A 21,622-nucleotide genomic window follows, 5' to 3' on the forward strand; every position below is an offset into this window, starting at 1 on the left:
CAGGATAGCCAAGTCATGCCTCTGCTGCCACTATTCATACTACTGCAACAGCATGGCTATTTGTACTCAACCTTGCTCAATGAGAGCTAGCACGAGTATATGTGCGTGAGCAGCAGAATCACACCCTTAGCACATAGCGTAGATGTAGCCTACGTGATGTGTAGCTTCTCTTTTCCCTAGCTCATAGTGTAGACATAGCCTTAGAGATCTGACAAAGAATTGGGCTGGAGATTCCTGCTCCAGCAATGCTCAGTCACATTTGGAGAAGCAAAGGCATTACCATGAAGTGTTAAATGAAATTGCAGCAGTCTCCTGTCTTCAGCATCTTGCCATATGCATGTGAGACATGGACATTAAGGAAATAGGGTATTAAGAGGCTCTCTGCCTTCAAACTGAAATGCTGCAGGCTATTGCTGCACATTAGCATACACACACGACTAATTAGGAAGTAATCATCCAAATTTACAGCATGACTAGAGTGATGCATAATATAATGGAGAGGATGAGACAAAGAAAACTTGAGTGCACTGGACATATGGGTTGGATGAGCGGAGGAAGACTGGTGAAGTAAGTTTTTCAGGGACTGGTGCCAGGGGCTGGGATGCCTGTTGGGGAGTGTGGTTTGATGATGTGGCTGGCTGGATGGGGTGCTGCATGGCTTGCTACTTAAGGCTGTGTGAAAACAGCAAAACGTGGAGGAAGATAGCTGGCCAGTGACGCTCAAGTGCTGTGTTTACTGTGCATTGTGATGCGACTCTCTGATGCTTTGCACTAGGAAAGGACGATGTATTCAGAGAATTTCTACAGTCCTGTGCTGACTGGCTGTTTGCTCCAACCCTCTCTGAGTCTCTTCACCTCAGCTTCACTCCACAGCTGCCCCTCTTACCCTCTTCTCCCCTGCCGTGCCCCCCTAAACCCTTTCAATGTCCCCTCCCCCTTCATTTTTCTTTCCATTTAGCTGATCCTCTCCTAACTAAATCAAGTCTCCCCACCCTGGAATCATGGACAAACAGTTGCCATCACATTGTTCACTCTGCTTGTGCATCATATCCCTTTCCCCACCCTGTGTCTACCCTGTCTCTTTAGACTGTAAGCTCTTTGAGGCAGGGACTGTCTGAACAACGCCTACCACAATAGGGCCCTACTCCTACTTTAGGCACCACTCTAATAAACATGATTAAAGTAAGTACTAAGACTGGATTTCCCAATAGATCCTTGGTCTCTGCTAGGTGCCCCTCCACCCAGCAAACTCCTCCTCTAGAGGGGAACTCAGTCTGGTTTTCTAGGTTTCCAAAGTCACAGTTCTCAGATTTTTCCTATCGTCTTGAGGGCTGGGTTTTATTTTTCCCCCATGAGAAGGGAGAATACAGGACAGTCTCTGTTGCATTAAAGAGTCTAACAGAAGGGCAGGCAGGATCTACAGCCATGCCTAAGGCTGTGGGACTCTTGTTGAACTGCCCTGCTAGGCACTGGAAGCCTTGCTCAAAGCTATCTGGTAAGTACTGATGGCTTATAGTAGCAGATGCAGTTTTGTTATAAAAGATGTGGGTGTGACCCACAGGTCCGACTGAATAAGGGGCAGAGGAGGTGGGAGGTCCTGCAGAGAGCCCTCAGAACAGCCAAGCTTGAGGTGAAAGTTTAGTCTTGTGCTCTGTTTTTATCTAATTTACCAAATAATCCAACCCCCAAAAGTACGTAAACTTTTTGGCTTTATTTGGAGCAAGTAGGAATGCCATCTGTTCAGAGAATGTCTAAAGTTAACTTTCCCTACATTTTTTTTTTAGTTTCATGTCCCAGTACTATTCCCCCCAAACAAAGAGTGAAACTTTACTAAAATCCTGACATGTCCTCTGAGCACCTCTAGAAGTGCAGCAGGCTAGACAGCAGCAGTCATGCATTTCCATACTCTGCAGCTTCAGAAGAACAAAAGAGACTGTGTACAAGAGGGCCTTGTACATGTGTATTTAAACACATCCTCAGAAACCAAACACAGCTGATACAGTCTAATTTTAGACCTATTCCTCATATTGTCCTTTTAACAAAGCAAAAGAATGTTTGAACAACCGTGATATTGATATTCAGAAGGGTTTGACTGAGTTAACATATGATCTAGGCCACTGATGCCTGAGGGAGTGATTCTCACTCTCTTTTCCTCCAACCATCTTGTCCTTCAGAGCTGGTTGGAAAAAAATTGATGAAATTGTTAGATTTTGCCAATTTGTTAACATTGAACATTCTGCAGAGAGAAATTTTTGGTGAAGTTCCAAACAGAACCCAGACCCAGCTGGTTTCCTGCCTTCTCACCTAGTCTGCCAGGCATACTGCCCTGGAGCTGGGGCTTCTGGAGTCTGTTGTAACAACTGGACTGACAAATTTACCCTAATTGTGAGCTCAACTGTAGAAACTGTGAGAAAGATTATACTGTCATAATAACCTAGAACAATAAATGTTGATGGGGAAAGGTGCTAAAGGGAGACAGACTGCATTAGCCCAAGCAGAGGCCTCTGATACAACTCAAGGCCTGTGTTAAGGTCATGCCTGGTAAATAAGCAAAGTATGGGACCAGAAATTAATAAACCAAATTGATGTGTCTGAAATTAGGCCTAGCTGGTGAGCAAAATAATAACAGGATGAGCTATTCCACCCATCACCACCTCTAGGGGTTCTTAAAAGGAGACTGTAGGGTCTACGGAGAAAATACAAATGGACAGAAGCAAATGCAACAGTTGCTAATTGAAAGGGGAAGGAGCAAATTTCACCATTATGGCTGCCATCCCTACTTTCTCTGGTGACCCTGAGATCTAGCATGACTCCACTGTGTCTTCTTCGTCCTAATCCTGAAAGATGTTCTGAGCAGAGAGGGCTGGAGAGCACTCGGATGACATCACCACTGGCTAACTCCCAAACTGCCCTGGGGATGTGAGATTTTGTCACCACCAACCCCCAGCTCCCATGTTCTTTTCCTTCCCCATCTCTTTTCTTCTCTTTCCTATCTCTCTTTTTTGCCTTCTATTTAATCAGAGTCTGGCTCAGCAGGCTAAGAATGTATATTTTGCAGCACTGCTGTAAGCCCGTGACCAGAAAGAGGCAGTTAAATGCAATGCCCTGAACAGCCTGATGCTAGTACAAATTTGCCAGGTCTCAGAGTCACTGATAAGACCGTGTGCTGTGCCTGTGTTTTTCCCACACTAAGGCTGCAAGTGAAAGTCAACACCAGAGACAGAAGCTGAATTTTCTATCTTTGCTGGTTTTTTTCTATCCTCTCTTGAATGTGTATCTATCTTGTTTTATCTTTTAGGAAACAGGATCAGCAGCAGTTCAGCCCATTTCAACTAACTTCTTCTCTTTTCCCAAAAAGGACAAATTACTGCCATATAAAAGATCATCATATGAGGGTGGGGGGTCCTTCTAAAAACTCCCTGTTGCTGAAGGGAAAGAGAACAAGGGATGTGATTAAAATGAAAGCCTTACTTTATAGTTTACATCTCAAATCTTAACTGTTTTTGCTTTTATCTATCTTTAATAAAAGATGTAAAAGGATGTTTATGGTAGTATACAGGCTGAGGTCTCTGTATACCAAACCTCCAGGGCCGGCTCTGGCTTTTTTGCCACCCCAAGCAAAAAACAAACAAACAAACAAACCCCAAAACCTGCAGGTGGCTGGAGTGGCGAAGCAAAAAAAAAAAACCCAACAACAACAAAAAAAGCGTGCAGGGCGGCTGGATCCAGGGCGCAATCTTTCGGTGCCACTCCCCTGGCCGCGCTGGCTAGTGGAACTCCCTGCACTGCAGACATGCCCCGGGCAGTGGGGGGGAGGGGGAAGGAGCAGGGGAGAGAGAGAGAAGTGGGGCGGCCAGGGCTTTCTTCAGCCAGGGTGCTCACCACTCGACCCCTCCCGCCATGCCACCTGCCAGGAGGGCTCCACGCCGCTCCCGCTTGCAGGTGAATTGAAGGTCAGCAGGGAGGGAAGGACGTGGGCTGCCCTGCCAGGCTTGCTGCAGACCTGGCACCGTCTGGGGCAGACGGAGCGCGCAGCCCGCTCCCAGCAGGGCGCTCCCCTCCTCCCCGCCGCCGCCACCTACAGGGCGGCCAGAGCGGCGAACCAACAAAAAAAGGGGGGAAAAAAGCATCCGTGCCACCCTAGGATTGGCCAGAATGCCGCCCCTTAGAATCTGCCGCCCCAAGCACGAGCTTGCTCGGCTGGTGCCTGGAGCCGGCCCTGCAAACCCCTTGTTTAACACATTTTAACGTTGGACAGTGACGGGGCCATGTTAGCACCTTTGACTCTTTGGCCCATTTATATTCCCTCTCAATTAAAACAACAGGTCCACAGCTCTGTGACAGCCTGTCAGGCAGACTGCCCACAAGCCTGGGCTCTCTTCCCAGTCATGGAGAAGTCTGAAATAACAAAATCATACACAAAATGTTCTATCGTCCTGGGTCTCAATCCTAAATTCCCATCTGGACTGGACTAGGGCAAGGCCTTTAGATTCAGAATCCATGACATTCCCTTCCTGAGGACAGCCTGCCTATTTGGTTCAGTTTGCTTTGACCATTTGGCCTTCTCTTTGCATTAGCTCTTCCGTTTAGGTAACTGTTTCTTTCCAACTTTCATGTTTGAATTAAAACAATTTAAATTATACTGGACTTCACTGACTTCTTTTTTCCTACAGAGCCCTAGAAGAGCATCTGAAGTACAAGTGCAGGACGTCATGTGACAGAAGAAACTGATAGATTCTTTACCATTAAAAAGGAAAATATAGTTCTGTCCCTAAAACTTCTCTCTGCTTCACTGTAGACCTACAGATGCCACAGGTAAATAAACAGTTTCCCACTGGATTGCAGTTCCTTGCAAAAGACTCACCAAAACATTTGAGATTTACCAAGTATATATATCTTCTTGTGAACATAACGACTATCAAGGGAAAGTTCTGATTTCCAAATAGTTTAAAATGGGAGAAACCATATTAATATAAGAAGTTTCCACTACTGCACATTAAACATTTTAATTATTCTCAAGGTTAATAGCAAGTCCAAGGTCAAGAACAACACACATGAATTCCACAAAGCAACACAAGCAGAAAATATGAACGGTAAGTCATTGTAACCTGAGTGGGGTTAGGTCTAAATTATGCATTTGCCTTTGATAAGAGACTCTCCCTAAAGTCTAACTTTGAATTCAATGTCTTTGAAACAGAGTAGAACGTAGCCTGTGTTTTTTTTCACAGGGGAATAGTTGTGTCAACAGCAACTTACAGTGTGAGTATATAATTACTGTTACAGGCTCCCCTCCAGGTCTATCCAGAAATTATGCACCTCCACAGCAGGCTGCAATTACAGCTACTGCTGTATTCTCTGTATTCCTGATATTCTCTTATTAACTTCAGTGAACATTCAGTATAAAATAGCTGTCAAGATACAATCATGAGCCAGCACCAGTAAACCAGTTAATGCAAAGAAGAGAGACTGGTATTATTTCTATAGTTTAATACCATTGAACGTAACCTACTGTATCCAATCTCCTCCATGTACTGGTCTCATAAGACTACAATAATTTTGTTTGTATTAATTTAGAGCTAGTGAAATGTGACAAAATGACAGCTTTGACTGGTGAATCCTCCACAGGATAGGTACTTCCTTTGCCTCTGCTGAGACTGCTCCAATACGAGTGCCAATTAACCATCTATTTGTAATTGCAGATGCTAAAAGTAGGTTTAAAAGAACTTAAATGTGGAACAGGCTGGAGTTAGGATTCCCATGGCTATTCTCAGTAATTGATTAATCTCATACTAGAATAGTGAACCATAAAAATTAAGCTCATCCTCCCTGATTGAACTAACCTCGTTATTGCCAGACTGATTCTGGCCTGCATATTTATATCTGCCTCTGGAAATTTCCATTACATGTGTCTGACGAAGTGGGTATTCACCCACGAAAACTCATGCTCCAATACATCTGTTAGTCTATAAGGTGCCACAGGACTCTTTGTTGCTTTTTACAGATCCAGACTAACACAGCTACCCCTCTGATACTTGACTCGTTGAAGAGTATCTCCAATAGCATGCGGATTCATATGTAATATCTCAGTGGCTCCTAGGAGAAGCTGGCTCAGTTTACAAGACAGTGTCATATCTTTAGCTTTAATTGAGGATTAGGAGCAGATCGTCAACGCATCAGGGGGTTGGGCAAAAGCTTTTCAAAGGCACCTAGGGAACTCCCTGGTGCTGTCCCCTGTCTTGGCCCCTAACAATTTAGTCCAACTTTAGGGCTGCCTATGACTTCGAGGGGCTATTCTGACAGCCAAGAAGCCATACAGCACACAGGCACTCTGGCTACACTGGGGCAGGAGGATACATAGAGCAATTAGTGACTCCACACCACTGTGGGATTTCTTGTATACTAGGGAATGTCTAGTTAGGCCAGATCCACTGTGTTTGCTGCTGCTTTGTGCCTCAAGAGCAACATGAAGCAGTCAGGATGCAGCCAAGGACCTAGTCCAGGCTTTTTAGCTGCCAGCAGTACAAACTCAGCTTGTGATGTGAAACCCCATCTGATGTCTTTCCGGCTCATACGTCACCACAGATATTTCAGATTCTGCTGTTGGAACTTGAAATATTGTTGATGTTGCACAAGCCAAACCAGAACTCCAGATCATGCTCCCAGATCTAGGTTGGCTCAGTCATGTTCACAGCAGTGAAAAACAGTGATTATTTTTGTCAATAAAAGAAGCATATTGAACTCTGTCAAGTTCTGCTCTATAATCATTCCCATGCTAACTTGACCACTAAAAGCTGCTATACCCAAAAAAATGTTGATACCAATCCATTCTCATTAATATCACGATTCACATTTATTCCAAAAAAAGGATTCTCACATAATTCAGCTAGGCATATTTTAACTGCTATAGCTACAATGTGGTTAGTGTACAGGCCTTTGTTGGGAGTGCATCTTTCAAGAAGCTTAACTACGGTTGGCCCGGTTTTCCACTGGAGTAAATTCATTGACTTCAGAGGATCTTAAGACTTATGTAAGTAGAAATCAGTGAAGTTGCACTGGTATGAGCCAAGTACAAATGAGTGAAAAACCAGCTTTAGTGTCTTCTCCTAGATGGATTCTGAAAATGTTTAAGTGGATTTGAAATTAGGTAAAGCACCCTCTTGCTACTAACTTTAGGCTTGAGCAAACAAAAAGTAGGGACAGACCTAAATTTCAACAGACAATGCTTTCCCTGATGGTAGAATAGCTAAAATTGTTCTTAGAACTAGTGAGAGTTTTGGAAGTGATGCTACAAGGTGCTCTACCAGTGGTTCTTATCATACCACAAGAGAACATTTCATGAAGTTAAGACATTTAAAACTGATTATAGGGAATACTTCACATAATGCATAACTGGAACCCATTGCCCCAAAATATCGAGGCAAAGAGCTTAGTAGGATCAAAGAATGGATTTGATATTTATAAGGGATGTGAGAGCAACTGGAAAGACATCTGTCACTGAGGTTACCCATGAAAAATATGCATCATTAGATAATGATAGGATCCTGCTGCTGTAGGCTGAGTAATTACATAGGATAAGGAAGGAACCAGGGTCTGTCGGATTGGTAAATTGTGGCGCATCAGTGCAACGGATGGAGGAACAAGGCAATTCATGTTTACCGCCAGGACATATTTTTAGGGGTATAATCCCTGCCTGACACAAATTTTTGAAGTCAGGGAACCAAAGCTCTGACAATCCATTATTAACAGCCAGCTCAGAAGCTTAGACAGGGCACCATAATGGCAGAAGACAGATCAACGAGTAGCCAGATGCTAAACTAAGGAAATGAAAAAGCTTGTATCAGAGGCAGTTTGATAGTAAGGATCAGATTCCTGCTCCACAGGAGTGCACATGGACCATGGTAGAGTGGCACAGGGAGATGCAAAAGCTGCCCTAAGTGATTAGCTGAGGAGATCCCTCAATTTGGTATAATCTTGGCTGGCATAGATCCAGTATCACCTGCTCTGTGGCCCTCCCCTACAATTTAGTGGGCATATCAGAGGTGTAGCCAGAGTGTGTTGGCTATGAATCACAAGAGCATAACAATGACTCCTAGAGGACCATTACTGCTACCACAAATTAAAGGATCCCTGGGACTACTCTAAATTGTGCCATGGACCAAACCATCTCGTGACAGCCCCAGGGACTGAAGCACATGTGTTCTATAAAGGCCACCTTTCCAACTCTCCTAAAACCACTTTGGATCCTGCACTGATTGGAGCATGGCCAGATAGGTGGGTTGGAGCATGATGAAGTAGACAGGGAAGGCTTCCTATCAAGATTGTGCATGAAGGGAAAGACTAAAATGGTGCACCCATCCTACATCATCAAGTCTTGGGGCTATATCACACCCTAACCACTTGCACATGTGGATGGCACCTGGGCTTGGAGGAATGAGGATAGGTTAGTACTCAGAAGGGCCTGTCTTCTAAATTCTGGCTCTGCCACTGTGTTGCTGTGTGGCCTTGGTCAAGTCTCCTCACTTTTCTGTCTCAGTTTCTCCATCTGTAAAATGGTGACTAAACCTTTTCAGGGCTGTGTGAGGATTTACTAGTTAGTGTGTGCAAAATGTTCTAAACATGCACAATGCTCTATAAATGCTAAGTATTATTGAGATCCAGTATTTAACTGTGCGGGGACATACATTGTGGTATTGTTCTCCAGTTCTATAGGAGCCTCTTTGTAGTTGCCCCACAGTTTTTAAGGAGCCCCTGTATAAGGAGGGGAAATGGTTGGCAGCTGTGGCCACCATTAAAATAAGAGTTTGTAATGAAGTTCATTATGCTAGTTGACTTTATTCCTTTTGGGTAAGATTGACTCACAGCTTTAAGGGCTGCAGAAAGCCCTTAAAAAGGAGTCAGCTGGAGGGTTACTGCACCTCATGTCTGGGAGAAATGGACTGCACTCCAGCTCCATATAAGCCATTGCAGAGGCGGATTTTGAGGACAGGCTGGAGGACGAGTTGGGGACAACTACTGGATATGGGATAATCAGGGGTTGTGGCTTATCAAGAGGCTATAATAACATTGGCAGAAAGGCAGTGGAGCTGTTCCAATTCTCTGCCTATGGGCATAGGTTGTGAAGCTGGAGGAAAGGAACACACGCCTATGTAATTGCCTCTACAAAGCCCATTTATTCAGAGCCTGCCAGGGGATATCCAGGAAAATTTCACCCAGTGTATACAATGCTTGCAAACACAACCACATTGCTCTGAATCTTAAGCTGAACATGTACTTTAAGGTTAAGAAAGAGAATATATGTTTTTCTACTCCAGTGAAAGAAATATCAATGCATTTTGCTTCTGAGTGAAGCACTGTAAAGACAAAGACAAAGCCTCAGAAAGGAAATGGGAGCAGCCTATTGGCACAGCTGAATAGATTATCAGAGATTAAAGGCTGTGTGAAATAATTCTTTAAAAGGAACTCAGTCTGCATTCAAGCACAATTTATGAATGAACGGCTGAGGATGGCCTGAGGGAAGTGAGCTGCAATCAACACAGCCAATTGATAACATCATCACCGTAGTGGAATGCTAATAATCCACCACAAGCATAAACAAACGCTAAGGTTCTGATTCTCCTCGCGTTAATTTTACACTAATGCAGCTTCCATTAAAGAAAGGTGAATCAGGCCCCGGGACAACAATAAAGTGAAGAGGGCTTAAGTTGCCCTTCTGTTTGAAGAAAGTGTTTGCTTCCCTCATTCCTTTACAGAAAACGCATTTCTGCAACCACTTTTAAAATTGCTAATGCATCCTACGCTACATTTCTGCTGCAGATATCACCGCTTGGTGAACTAACAACGGCTAACAATTTATTCAACAAATTTAGCCCCTTCCCATTTATAAATCATCCAGGAACAGATGGATTTTTGCAAGTTGAAAGACTGTGAGCAGAAATATGTTTTACACTATACATGGCTTATAGACTATTCACCATGACTATTGTTTTAAATTATATGCAGTGGTGTTGTAGCCATGTTGGTCTTTCATATCTTTTATTGGACTGATTTCTATTGGAGAGAGAGAGAAGCTCAAAAGCTTTCGAGCTTGTCTTTCTCACCAACAGAAATTGGTCCAATAAAAGATAATTACTTCACGCACCTTGTCTCTGTTGCTTTAAGTGTTGACTGTAGGCACCAGTAATTTGCATATTTGTGCTGGGTGGTCATCGCAGCTAAGTGATATTGCTTCTGATTCCTGATTTAATGACTCCCAGTCCTCAAATTGCTCTCCGAAACTAACTCATGTTGTTGTCTTGTCTGCTGATAATCATATCAGGCCATGAAATTTGAGAATGAATCTGGTGACTCTTACAGGGTTCTTTGTAAGCGCTTGATCCAATGTGTCAAATCTGAAGAGCATCATTTTCTTTACAATATTACATTCAAAAGTGTGGGCAGCTGTTAAAGCCTGCTCCCAACACATCCTGCAGAGTGGATATATCTTGGTATCATCTCTATTGATTTTCATTCTAGCATATTTGCATACGTATATATATTGGCATAAGTATTTGCAACACTTGCCCTTCCAGCAAACCTTTTTGGGAACAAAAGCTTTCTAGTAAGAATGTTCAATGTAGCAAGTATGTGGGGTCATGCATTCTGTTAAAATAGGATGTCCCATTTTTTTGGTACTTTTTCTTATATAAGCGCCTATTATCCTCCGCCCCGTCCCGTTTTTTTCCACAGTTGCTATCTGATAACCCTATGTTAAAATGAATTTGCCATTTGTACCTGAATGAATATTTGTAAGTCCTTTTTTAAAAAACAGTATTTTCCCATCTTTAGCCGATTATTTTAGTCTTTAAGATACATTGCAAAGCCTTCCTCCTTAAAAGGCCTTTGCACCGTAGAGGACAGTCAACACGGACACTCCTTTCTACCCAATAACCATGAAGGAATCCAAACAAAAATTACACGGAAACAAGTCAACCTAAAAAAACAAATTTATATATACACAATCTTAAAATGCCCCAAACCCTATCCCACACAGAATTTTTATCCTGAAAAGGGAGAAATGCCAGAGACTCCAGGAATCTCACTAGGGCCTTTGCTATTGGTCTTATGTGGAAGGATCTCAGGTGCTATGGTGATTGGTTGCAGTGTAAAACTCTAGGCAGACATACATGAAGGGTCTGTTTATATCAAATGATGAGTGCTCTTGGCTCCCATTCATTTCAATTGCCTTGAAGTCAACAGGAGTTGAGGAGGCTTAGCACTTTGGAGAAGGGACTCAGTAGTTAAAGGATTGAGCCTTAATCTGACACTATTCTAACAGCATGATTTGTTCGTTTGCTTACAGCTAACCTGTAATTCTGTTCTAAAAATATTAAAATTCATATTCACATGAACTAAAAACATTGTGACCTACAAGATCCATGTTTGGGAACAGATTTAAATAAATAAGTGTTCTCTCAGTACTTGCGGGACACACATGTACAAAGAGAAAACTGCACAAGGATGGCATGCTGGCTACACCATCTTTCAGAATGGATTTCTTCAGTAATCCACCAAGTGGGGAAGCAAAGACAGAAATAGGAAGTGTAAGAGTAATGGGGGAAGAAAGCCCACTGAAGAAAATTGCTTGGGAACCAAGGACATTTCCGATATTTGATGTAAATGAGTCATACTTTTTAAGGGAAATTTGACGTTTTTATAATCCATAAAAGTGGGTTTATCTCTTCCCTCACTAATACCTGTGAAAACCATGAGTAGTTCTTGTCACAGTTTCAGGATAACTGCACCTGTTTTCCCACTCCATGGTCCACTCCAGAAGTGCCCAGTCAGATCTCAGGTCTCCTGCCATCACCTGACTCTGGGCAGGAACCCTTGTCCCACTCCCTTCTGACCAGGGGTTTTAAGGCTGCACAGTGCCCTGCCTTACACTGCAATATACCTAGCAAGCCGGTCTGCCTAATGACCAGTGTCTGTGTGTTGCTTTCTCTCCAAGGGCTATGTACATTATTTTGCCAGCAATTACGAGTTATCACACAACTCTGTCTAAGCAAGCACATTTATTTTTAAGGGAAACATATTACAGAGACAACATAAAAAACAATAAGCGGATTTAAACACATATTAAACACACCAAGAGTCACCCAGTCTTACGGAGCCCTAGTAGGCCAAAGTTTTTCCAACCCTTCTGTAAGGGATTGGGGCCAACCTTGGACAAAAGGTCCCTGTCTGTTTGCTGGATTAGAAAGACGGCCATGAGTCAGTTCAAACGTTTCCTCTTATAGTAAAAGCCCTTTCTTAATTTCCTTGCCTCCAGACAACCCAATTTAAATCAATAACTGCAAAATACTGCAGAAAGTGGCACCTCTCTAGAGTTTAGTCTCTCTGACTCACCTTAATCACACTCCCACGGGAGTTGTGTTTATCTCTCCCCATGGAGTAGAACACAATCCTACATTAAACCATTCATAGATTTAATACAATCGCCCCAGGGCCGGCGCAACCCATTAGGCGACCTAGGTGGTTGCCTAGGGCACTAACATTTGGGGGGCGGCGGCAGCCCTGGTCGTCAGCGGTATTTCGGGGGCGGGACTTTCCGCCACCTCTGTCGGAGGCGCCATTTCAGGGGTGGGACCTACCGCCGCCAAAGATACTGCATGGGGTTGCAATATCTGTCCCGGCTGCATTCAAGTTAGCTGATGTAAGCGAGAGGAAAAGGAGTATGTGTATTGAACAAGGATGCTAGGCACATTCTCTACTTGAATGATTGTCCCATGACTAATGCCCCTTTTAGAGCTTGTTTAACCAAGGCGGGGATCATTCCTTTCGACTGTATCCATGAAGATGTTGTCTATCGGTTCCTCTCAAAAAGTACATTACCTAATCATAGAGCTATTCAAATGCTGTATTATGAAACCCAGATCCCAGAAGAACTTGCCTTGCTGTGTTTTGTGACAATCCTGGAACCTTGCCCAGATATGTGAACCCTTTGTTGAACCTAGGCTATGTTTCTGATAAATCTGGGCTAAGGTCTGAGCTGTGCCTTTTTCTTTTCCCCGGTGATTCCAAAAATGGATTTCTGTTGTCATTTAAACCCAGGTGACACTCTACAGATTCAGTTTTGTTTCATTTTAATCCAAAGACTCAACGTGATATTACAAACTTGACCTTTATTTGAAATACTGCAAACTGTCAAACCCCCCTTGGACTGAACCTCTCTCAGGCTGTTTACTCACTAGGAAAAAAGATATATCTTGTTAACAAAAGCTGGTCTGGGTAAACCATAGAGAGGCGCCAAAGGTTTCTCAACCAGATAATATGAGTTAAAATTACAACTGCCTCGTTTTCTCTAGCATTGTTACATGGACTAGTTAACAGGTTCAAGTACGCCTTTTTTCTTAGCGTCAACAAGGCCTTTGTTTTATACAGCTTTAGTTAACCTCTGTATACACAGCCTAGTATGGGACCAAATCCTACTTGTGTGTACCATTCCAAAAGTACATATATCAGACAAGCAGCATTTGATCCATAACCAATATACATAGAAATGTGTATTTACTGAAAATCATGCTATTTGGGATCCTTTTGTTCTAGCCAAATGTCAATGACAAAAGCGTACTTAGCATTTACAAATAGCTATTTTCGGTAGTTCCCATTTTTCAGTTGGAGAAACAGCGATTCTGAGACTTCTTGGGTCTGATTTTCAGAGGAGTGGGGCAATCACAGCTCCCATTGGCTTCAATGGGAATTTTGGGTGCTCATCACCACCCCAGGTGCCTCAAGTTGGGCAGCCAAAAAACAAAAGGAAACCAAACTTAATGGACGCCTCATTTAAGCACTCTGCTCCAAGTCAGACTGGGTTGATGGCAAAGCTGGAAATACAGGCCCTGTCTCAATTCCCAGTCCTATTCCCTGGCAACTGGACCATATTTTACTCCACCCCCGAAGTTTGTTTGTGCACAGTTGTGTTTGTTTGCAGAGGATGTTAGCTGCATTGCATCCCTAATTTGTGTGTCAACGACGGACGAAGGAACAGCCTTTGATGAAAGAGGTAATTAACTATTTCCAAAGCTGTTTACAGATACAAGAGTGGCTTTAAAAAGTTAGAGTAGAGCTTCAGCTATTTAATTGGTTTCTGCTTTTGTTGAATTGAGAGGCACACAAAAGGGAGCAGCCATCAGCGATGTCCTTGAAAGCCAGGTAAAGTGTACAGTGGGAATGTTTGGAATGCAGCACGTAACCGCAGCACACTAGCACACAGCTGTCACACCATTTTGATTGTGAAAGCAGACTAAGATGACAGTACATACTGCACATGGCCTTGAGAATTATCATCACTGATAGCAGAAATGGATAGTTTCTAAGGAAATGAAGGACTATAAACTGTTAACATCTGCATCTAATGCTAATATTGCACTTTTGGAAAAGTGGAAACGCCTATTTTAAAAATGTCATTCTCCTTTTATATGAGACATCAATTTTATATGCTTGTGGTCAACAGATATTTACACTTTTTTTTTTTAACAAGTAAGAGTCCCTCTATCTTACAAGCTCTTGGGGACTTTGCTATTGGTTTTACATGGAAGGTGCTCAGATACTATGGTGATGGGTGGGAATATAAAACCTTATGATAAGAAACTTAGGCGTTGTCTACGCTACAGCCTTCTGCTGGCATAGCGAGATCAGTCAGGGGTGTGAAGCAGTGTGATATCTCTCACTGACATAGTTGTGCCCCAGAAGCCCCCAGTGTACAGTTACACCAGCAAAGCTGCACTTTTACTGGTATAGTTTGTTTCTGTTGTGGGGGATGGTTTTACTAAACTGGTACAAAGCACAGCTTTGCAGCGGTAGCTGCATGCACACTAGGAGTTCTTTGCAATATAACATACCGGCATTCCTATATTGGTAAAGCACTCCTAGCATAGACATGACCTTAGTCGCCGTAGTAAGAACTGTGGCGGGCAGTAGTGTCCCTGAAGTCAATTTAGAACTCAGTCCTGCAAACACTCAAATACTAAGCTAGATAGTAAGTGTTTGGAGGAAGGGGCCCTTATTTGAATAAGCATTGCTCACATATCTGTTTCACAATGCTATTGGCAATAGAAATGTTGCAGTAAGAAACTGTGTGGCATACCCATATAGTGGGCATAGAAGAATAGCTGGGAACAGACCTCAATTGATCTTCAAAGTCTCAGTTTTCATTTTAAAAAAAATCAGCCAAGTGTTAAGCTGTCATGATTTTAGAGAAAACCTTCAAAATGTGAAGCAAGTGTGACTGATGCAAGGACTTGGAAGCCAGAAGACAACCGCCCCCCCCCCAACATGACCTTGACCTTTAAGCCTCTCTCATGATTTGTTTTGGGGGGAGCACTTAATCCCATTCAAAACAGGACTACGTTGACATGAACTAGTTACCTTTTCATTCGCACTAGCATGGTCTACATGGGTCGGTGACAATGCAATGCTTCAGTGTGTGCTGCAATTCACACACCCATATTCCACGCTGTGGGGCCATGTAGATAAGCCCTTAGTACAGGTGAGGGATTGGTAGTTGGTATTTTAAGCTTTATGTAATACTGATATGCTCTGGTCAGGGTGAGATGGCTGTGCTTGAAGTGTGGAACCCTGTCTACACTACCTAGTGCTTGCACTGGGGGGGAAGCAATAAGGGCTAGTAGAACCAGCAACATTTTTTCCCCCTACCTTGAGTTGGGTTGCTGAAGGGCACACTTTAAGCATTGTCTTACCAAAGCTGCTGTTTCCGGATGATAGATCCCTCCCCTTTTCTCAGACCACTTTAAGCACTGTCACTGTCACTCCCATAGTTGCTATCATTGATAGAGTTGACCCAGGGGTATCAGCAACTATGGGAAACTTTGGTGAAAAATTGTCTAGTGTGGATACAGTCTCCGGTTCCATTATGCCCATTTTTGATGAAGTGTTAAGCCAGGAAAGTTCAGCGATTACTCTGAAAACACTATTCTCAGCTGTGCTTTCCAGCAAGCAGCATCACAAGCAAGGCTCACTCACACTTACTTAGGCTGGCAGCCAGCCTTACATTGCAGCTAGTAAGACACATATAGTAACTGAATGTGACATGTCACCGTGATGATGGATCAGACTAGGACATTTCAAAAGACAAAGTGTTCTGATAGAAGAGGCTTAACGAGGCACTATAGAATCTATGGAGAAGGAAAAGCAACTTCAGGGAGGGTGATGAAATTCTCTCTCACACCAAGAGCAAAACACTTAATGGCAGGAACCCTATAATCTTGTACCACTGACAGACAACCCTGCTGTGCTGTCTTTCTTATCACATTCATCCTCTTAATTAAAGAGGAGCTGAATTGATTTCATTGTGTTTAATCAGATAAAACTTTCACAGGAAAAAAAGGTTTAAAAACATTTTAAAGGGTTTAAGCACTGAGATTTTTCTTTAAAATAAGTTTAACTGGTAAGGCTGGTCAAAAATTTTCCATGGATTTTTTTTTAAATGGAAAATTGGGGTTTTGTCAAAACAGAAGTTTTTATAGAAAGTGTGCACTTTCCTCAAACATTTCTGGTTTTTTAACCAAAAAGTTTCTGGTCAAAAAATGTTTGTTGTCAAACACCAGCAATGTTTTGGTTTTGCGACAAAAAGTCAGAGTTTTTCATGGAAAAACCCATTTTCCAACCAGCTCTATTAATTAGAAGATTCAGGGCTTGATTCTGTGGTATGCTGACCACTACCAGCTTTCACTTAACAATGAGAAATGAAAGCTCTCAGCTCCTTACAGGAGTACCTCAGCACTATGTAGAACATTTGTGACTGGAGAAGAACATTGCCTTTTGTCTAGCTGGCTATCTATGAATGAGAGAAGGAGATGTACTGTTCATGGGTCTGAATATCTGTCATCACATGTAAGTGTTTGATTGAGACTTAGAAGAGTTGGGGTCAATTCCCTGCACTGCCACAGCTTCTAAATGTGACTTGGACAAGCCGCTTAGGGAACTGAAACAGAGAGGCTATCTGTACAATGAAAATTCTACTTCCCTACCTCGCATGAGTGTTGTGGTGAGAACTATTGTAAACATTTTGAGGTGCTCAGATACTACTGTAAAGGTGGTCAGATAAGTCTGTTGTATGTACACACATTATGTGACTATAATAATCATTTAAGAATTCCATTTTCAATGTGTAAATAATATAACAGGTAATGAATCTACCATCTCAGTATTGCCAAAGTAAGATGTACTGCATTGCATTCCAGAAGAGGAAAAAAGCCTCTGGCCTTCCATACTCTGTTCATAGTATATAGAAATAGAAGACCAAGAGCGTAAGGTGTTCTGACTGTCACCTTGTCTCAATGAAGCACAGCTCTTTGGTATGTGCTAATGTAAGTGACAGTACAGACTATGTGCCTACTGGGAAAGGTAACACTCAAAGAGCAGCCAGTAATTTTAGCTAGAGAGGACTACAGCTATCATTTCTTTTCTCAATATACTAGGAGATTCCCTTATACCTGTAAACTTTAATTCATAAAGGGAGATAAGTTTACATTGTTGCTGGGATAAAGAGAGCAAAGGGTTGATTAAAAAACATAGTAAGAGAGCCAAAAAAGTGCCACCATGATTAAACAACAAAGGAAAAGAAGCCGTTAGAGGCAAAAAGGCATCCTTTCAAATCCTATTGAGGAAAATAGAAAGGAACATAAATAGAAAGGAACATTGACTGTGACAAGTCGAGTGTAAAAGTATAATTAGACAGGCCAAAAAAGAATTTGAAGAGCAACTAGCCAATGACTCAAAAACTAACTAAAAAAAATAAAAAAATAAGTACATCAGAAGCAGTAAGTCTGCTAAACAATCAGTGGGGCCACTGGACAATAGAAGTGCTAAAACGTTTGTTAAAAGAAAATGAACAGTAGCAACTAATGGTGAGTTTTCAGACTGGAAAGAGGTAAATAGCTGTGTCCCCCAGGAAACTGTATTGGGACCAGTACTGTTCAACCTGTTTATAAATGATCTAGAAAAAAAGGGCTAAACAGTAAGGTGGCAAAATTTGTAGATAATACAAAATTACTCAAGATAGCTAAACCCAAAGCAGACTGCAAAGGGTTACAAATGGATCTCACAAAACTGGGTGAGCGGGCAACAAAATGGCAGATGAAATTGAATGTTAATAAATGCAAAATAATGTACATTGGAAAACAATCCCAACTATACACACAAATTGATGGAGTCGAAATGAGCTGTTACCATTCAAGAAAGAGATCTTGGAGTCATTGTGGATAGTTCTTTAAAAACATCTGATCAATATTTAGCAGCAGTCAAAAAAACTAACGATGTTAGGGATCACTAGGAAAGGGATAGGTAACCAGACAGAAAATATCGTAATGTCTCTATATAAATCCACGGTATGCCCACATCTTGAATACTGGGTGTAATTCTGGTGAACCCATCTAAAAAAAAAGTTAGAATTGGAAAAGGTACAGAGAAGAGCAACAGAAATTATTAAGGGCATGGAACAGCTTCCGTATGACATGAGATTAAAAAGATTGAGACTTTTCAGCTTCGAAGAGCAACAACTAAGAGGGGACATGATATAGGTCTATAAAATCATGAATGGTTTGAAGAAAGTGTTATTTACTCCTTCACATAACACAAGAACTAGGGGTCACCCCTGAAATTAATAGGCAGCAGGTTTAAAAACAAACAAAAAGAAGTACTTCTTCACACAACACTCAGTCAATCTGTGGAATTTGTTGCCAGGGGATGTTGTGAAGGCCAAAACTATACCAGGGTCCAAAAAATAACTAAATAAAGTCATGGAGGATAGGTCTATCAGTGGCTATTAGCCAGGATGCGCAGGGATGCAAAACCATGCTCTGAGTGTCCCTAGCCTTTGTTTGCCAGAAACTGGGAATGGACAACAGAGGATAGATCACTAGATAATTGCCTGTTCTGCTGATTGCCTCTGAAGCATCTGGCATTGGCCACTGTAGGAAGAGAGGATACTGGGCTAGAAGACGGTGCCATCTGGTGCGATGCCTTTTGGGACATTTTTGCGGGGCTTTGTGGGATAGTAGCAAATTGCCTAGGGATTTCTGGGAGCTAGGGATAAAGTTACCACCATGCCACTTTCTAAATCCCATAATTTGCACACTGGTTTTTTTTTTTTTTTTAAACTCTCAGTCCCATGTGGTGTTTTTTGGTGACTGCCCTCTCGCTGACAGAAGCGTGGAGCCGGCAGAGCTCAGTGCAATTCTTCTGTGCATTACTAATACAAAATGCATGATTCTCCACTATTTGCACAGCTTGAGGGAGTATTGCTACAAGTGGGATTGCAATTAGGAGATGTCTGAGCACAATAATTGGATACTAATGGACACAGTGAAAAACAATACCAGGTTGCTACTGGCATTCATGAAACATGGTGGAGAGCTCTTTCTGGGCCTGAGAAATGAGCACTGACTGGTGGGATTGCATTATAATGTAGGCTTGGAATGATATAGAGTGGCTGAAACCCTTTTGGATGCAAAAGGCCACAGTTCTAGGGCTGTGCGCTGAGCTTGTCTAGGCTCTCTGCTGAAGACACACCAAATCGGAGTGACATTGCCAGTGGAGAAGTGAGCGGCAATCGCTCTCTGTAAACTTGCAGCACTGGCTTGTGATCAGTCAGTGGGAAATCATTCTGGAGTTGGAAAATTGAAACTGGGGGGCCATTGTGACTGAAATGGGTAAGGCCATTAATCATCTTCTGCCACCCAGGACTGTGACTCATTAATGTACAGGACATTAAAATAATGGGATTCCTGAACTGCATTGGGGCAATAATTGGCACACCTATCTCTAGTATGGCTGTGTCCCCAGTCCAAATTGCCACAGAGTACAGCAGCAGAATGGGCTACTTCACAAACACCCGTGGAGTCTGGTCACAGACGGTGCACAATGCATGCATCTTTAAGAACAGAGGATGTTTCAAAAAGCTGCAAGCAGGGACATTCTTTCCCAACTGGATAATTACCATTAATGATTCTGGGGGACCCAGGCTACCCCTTGCTCTCCTGCTTCACAAAGCTGTACGCTGGCCACCTTGACAGCACCACAGAAAGATACAACAACTGGCTGAACAGACGCAAAGTGAGGGTTGGATGTGCTTTTGGTAATTTGAGGGGACACGGCTGTTTACTCTGTAGAGCGGATCTCAGTGGGAAAAAACATCCCAAGGTTATAACATGCAGTATGTGACAGGAAGCTATCTGAAGAGTCTGGCTTGTTCTGTCTAGCAAAAAGAAGGCAGGGAGAGGATATAATTACTCTCTATAAATAAATTAGGGGGTAAATATCAGAGAGAATGAAGAGCTATTTAAGATAAAGGACAATGTTAGTACAAGAACAAATGGATCTGAACTGATGGTACAAGAACAAATGGATCTGAGCAAATTAATCCTGGAAATCAGCAGAAGATTTCTAACCATCAGAGGGGGGAGGTTCTAGAACATCCTTCCAACCAGGAGTTATGGTGGTAAACAGCTCACATTAAGAGAGCTGAACAAATTTATGACTGAGTATATGATGGGGTGCTTGTGACAATAGGAGGCATGGCTCAGTACCTTGGGACTCACTCCCAGTTTATGTCATGTTGCAAAAGCTCATGCTTCCAAGTTTCAGGTAGCCACCTGCAGGGGTCAGGCAAATATTCCACCCCTTCCTCCCAGTATATCCTGTGAAGGTTTTTTTAAAAATCTTCTTCCTTTGAAGCATCAGGCAGTCCCATCTCCGGATATGGCTACTGGGCCAGGGCTCTGAGGTGGCACTGAGCATTCTTGGTCAGGTGTAGGGCTGGCTGGTTCTTGCTCAGATGTTCACGGTACAATGGATCACCATTGCTAGTGTCAGGAAGGAATTCCCACCACAGCTCAGAGTGGCAGAGAGCTGGGGTTTTTTCCTCCTTCCTCTACAGCATGTGGGTATGGGGGAAAATGCCAGGGTGGTGTGAATATCTCACATTCATTTCCCTGCCACTGGAGGGGCTTTGGTGGAGCTTGGTCCCTGCTATTCTCTGCCTGGGGCACCTAAGGCAAGTCTCCTGTGAGCTGTAATACTTTAGTCTAAGTTTAGTAGTTGGGTTGAGTGTGAAGGTGGGTATATAGGAGATCAGACTAGATGATCGGGTAGCCCCTGGTGGGCTTACATTCTAGCTGAAAGGGGAAAAGCGGCCACTAGGGTGGAGATACAGCAGCCTTCTGCTAAATTTGACTAGTCACACACAAGGGCTATTAGAGCCAAGCATGGAGCTGTGCAGCTGAAGAGCGATTTAAAAGAGCACTTTAACGGTCAGCCACACTACAGTCCTGTTCTCATGAACTACTGTCCAGTTTGTGTACTTCAGATTATACATTGGTTGAGTCTTTGTCTCCTGCCATACTTGGTGTGAATGATAGCCAAACTGACTTCCCAAAAATAGAACTGCAACAATAGAATTAAAGTGCAAACACACACAGACGGTTTAAAAAAAGATTTGCCAACACTTAGAGTGAACCACAGTTTACAATCCCACGTGAAAACAAAAGTAAAGAGTAGATGTATGCACATCTTTGTAAACAGCAGCTCAATGCAGTCTGTTTTGGCTACTTCACACCCACCAACC

At 42.7% G+C, this 21,622-nt stretch overlaps 1 long non-coding RNA gene across 1 annotated transcript; it reads left to right on the forward strand.

Annotated features, from left to right (window-relative positions):
* Positions 1–4,699: 4,699 nt before the first annotated feature.
* On the forward strand, positions 4,700–9,591 carry LOC120395497. Its single transcript, XR_005592663.1, has 3 exons — positions 4,700–4,815; positions 5,021–5,093; positions 9,312–9,591. It is a non-coding gene; the product is annotated as an uncharacterized LOC120395497 (long non-coding RNA).
* Positions 9,592–21,622: the final 12,031 nt, after the last annotated feature.

Source organism: Mauremys reevesii, linkage group 1, assembly GCF_016161935.1.
Source record: "Mauremys reevesii isolate NIE-2019 linkage group 1, ASM1616193v1, whole genome shotgun sequence".
NCBI lineage: Eukaryota > Metazoa > Chordata > Testudines > Geoemydidae > Mauremys > Mauremys reevesii.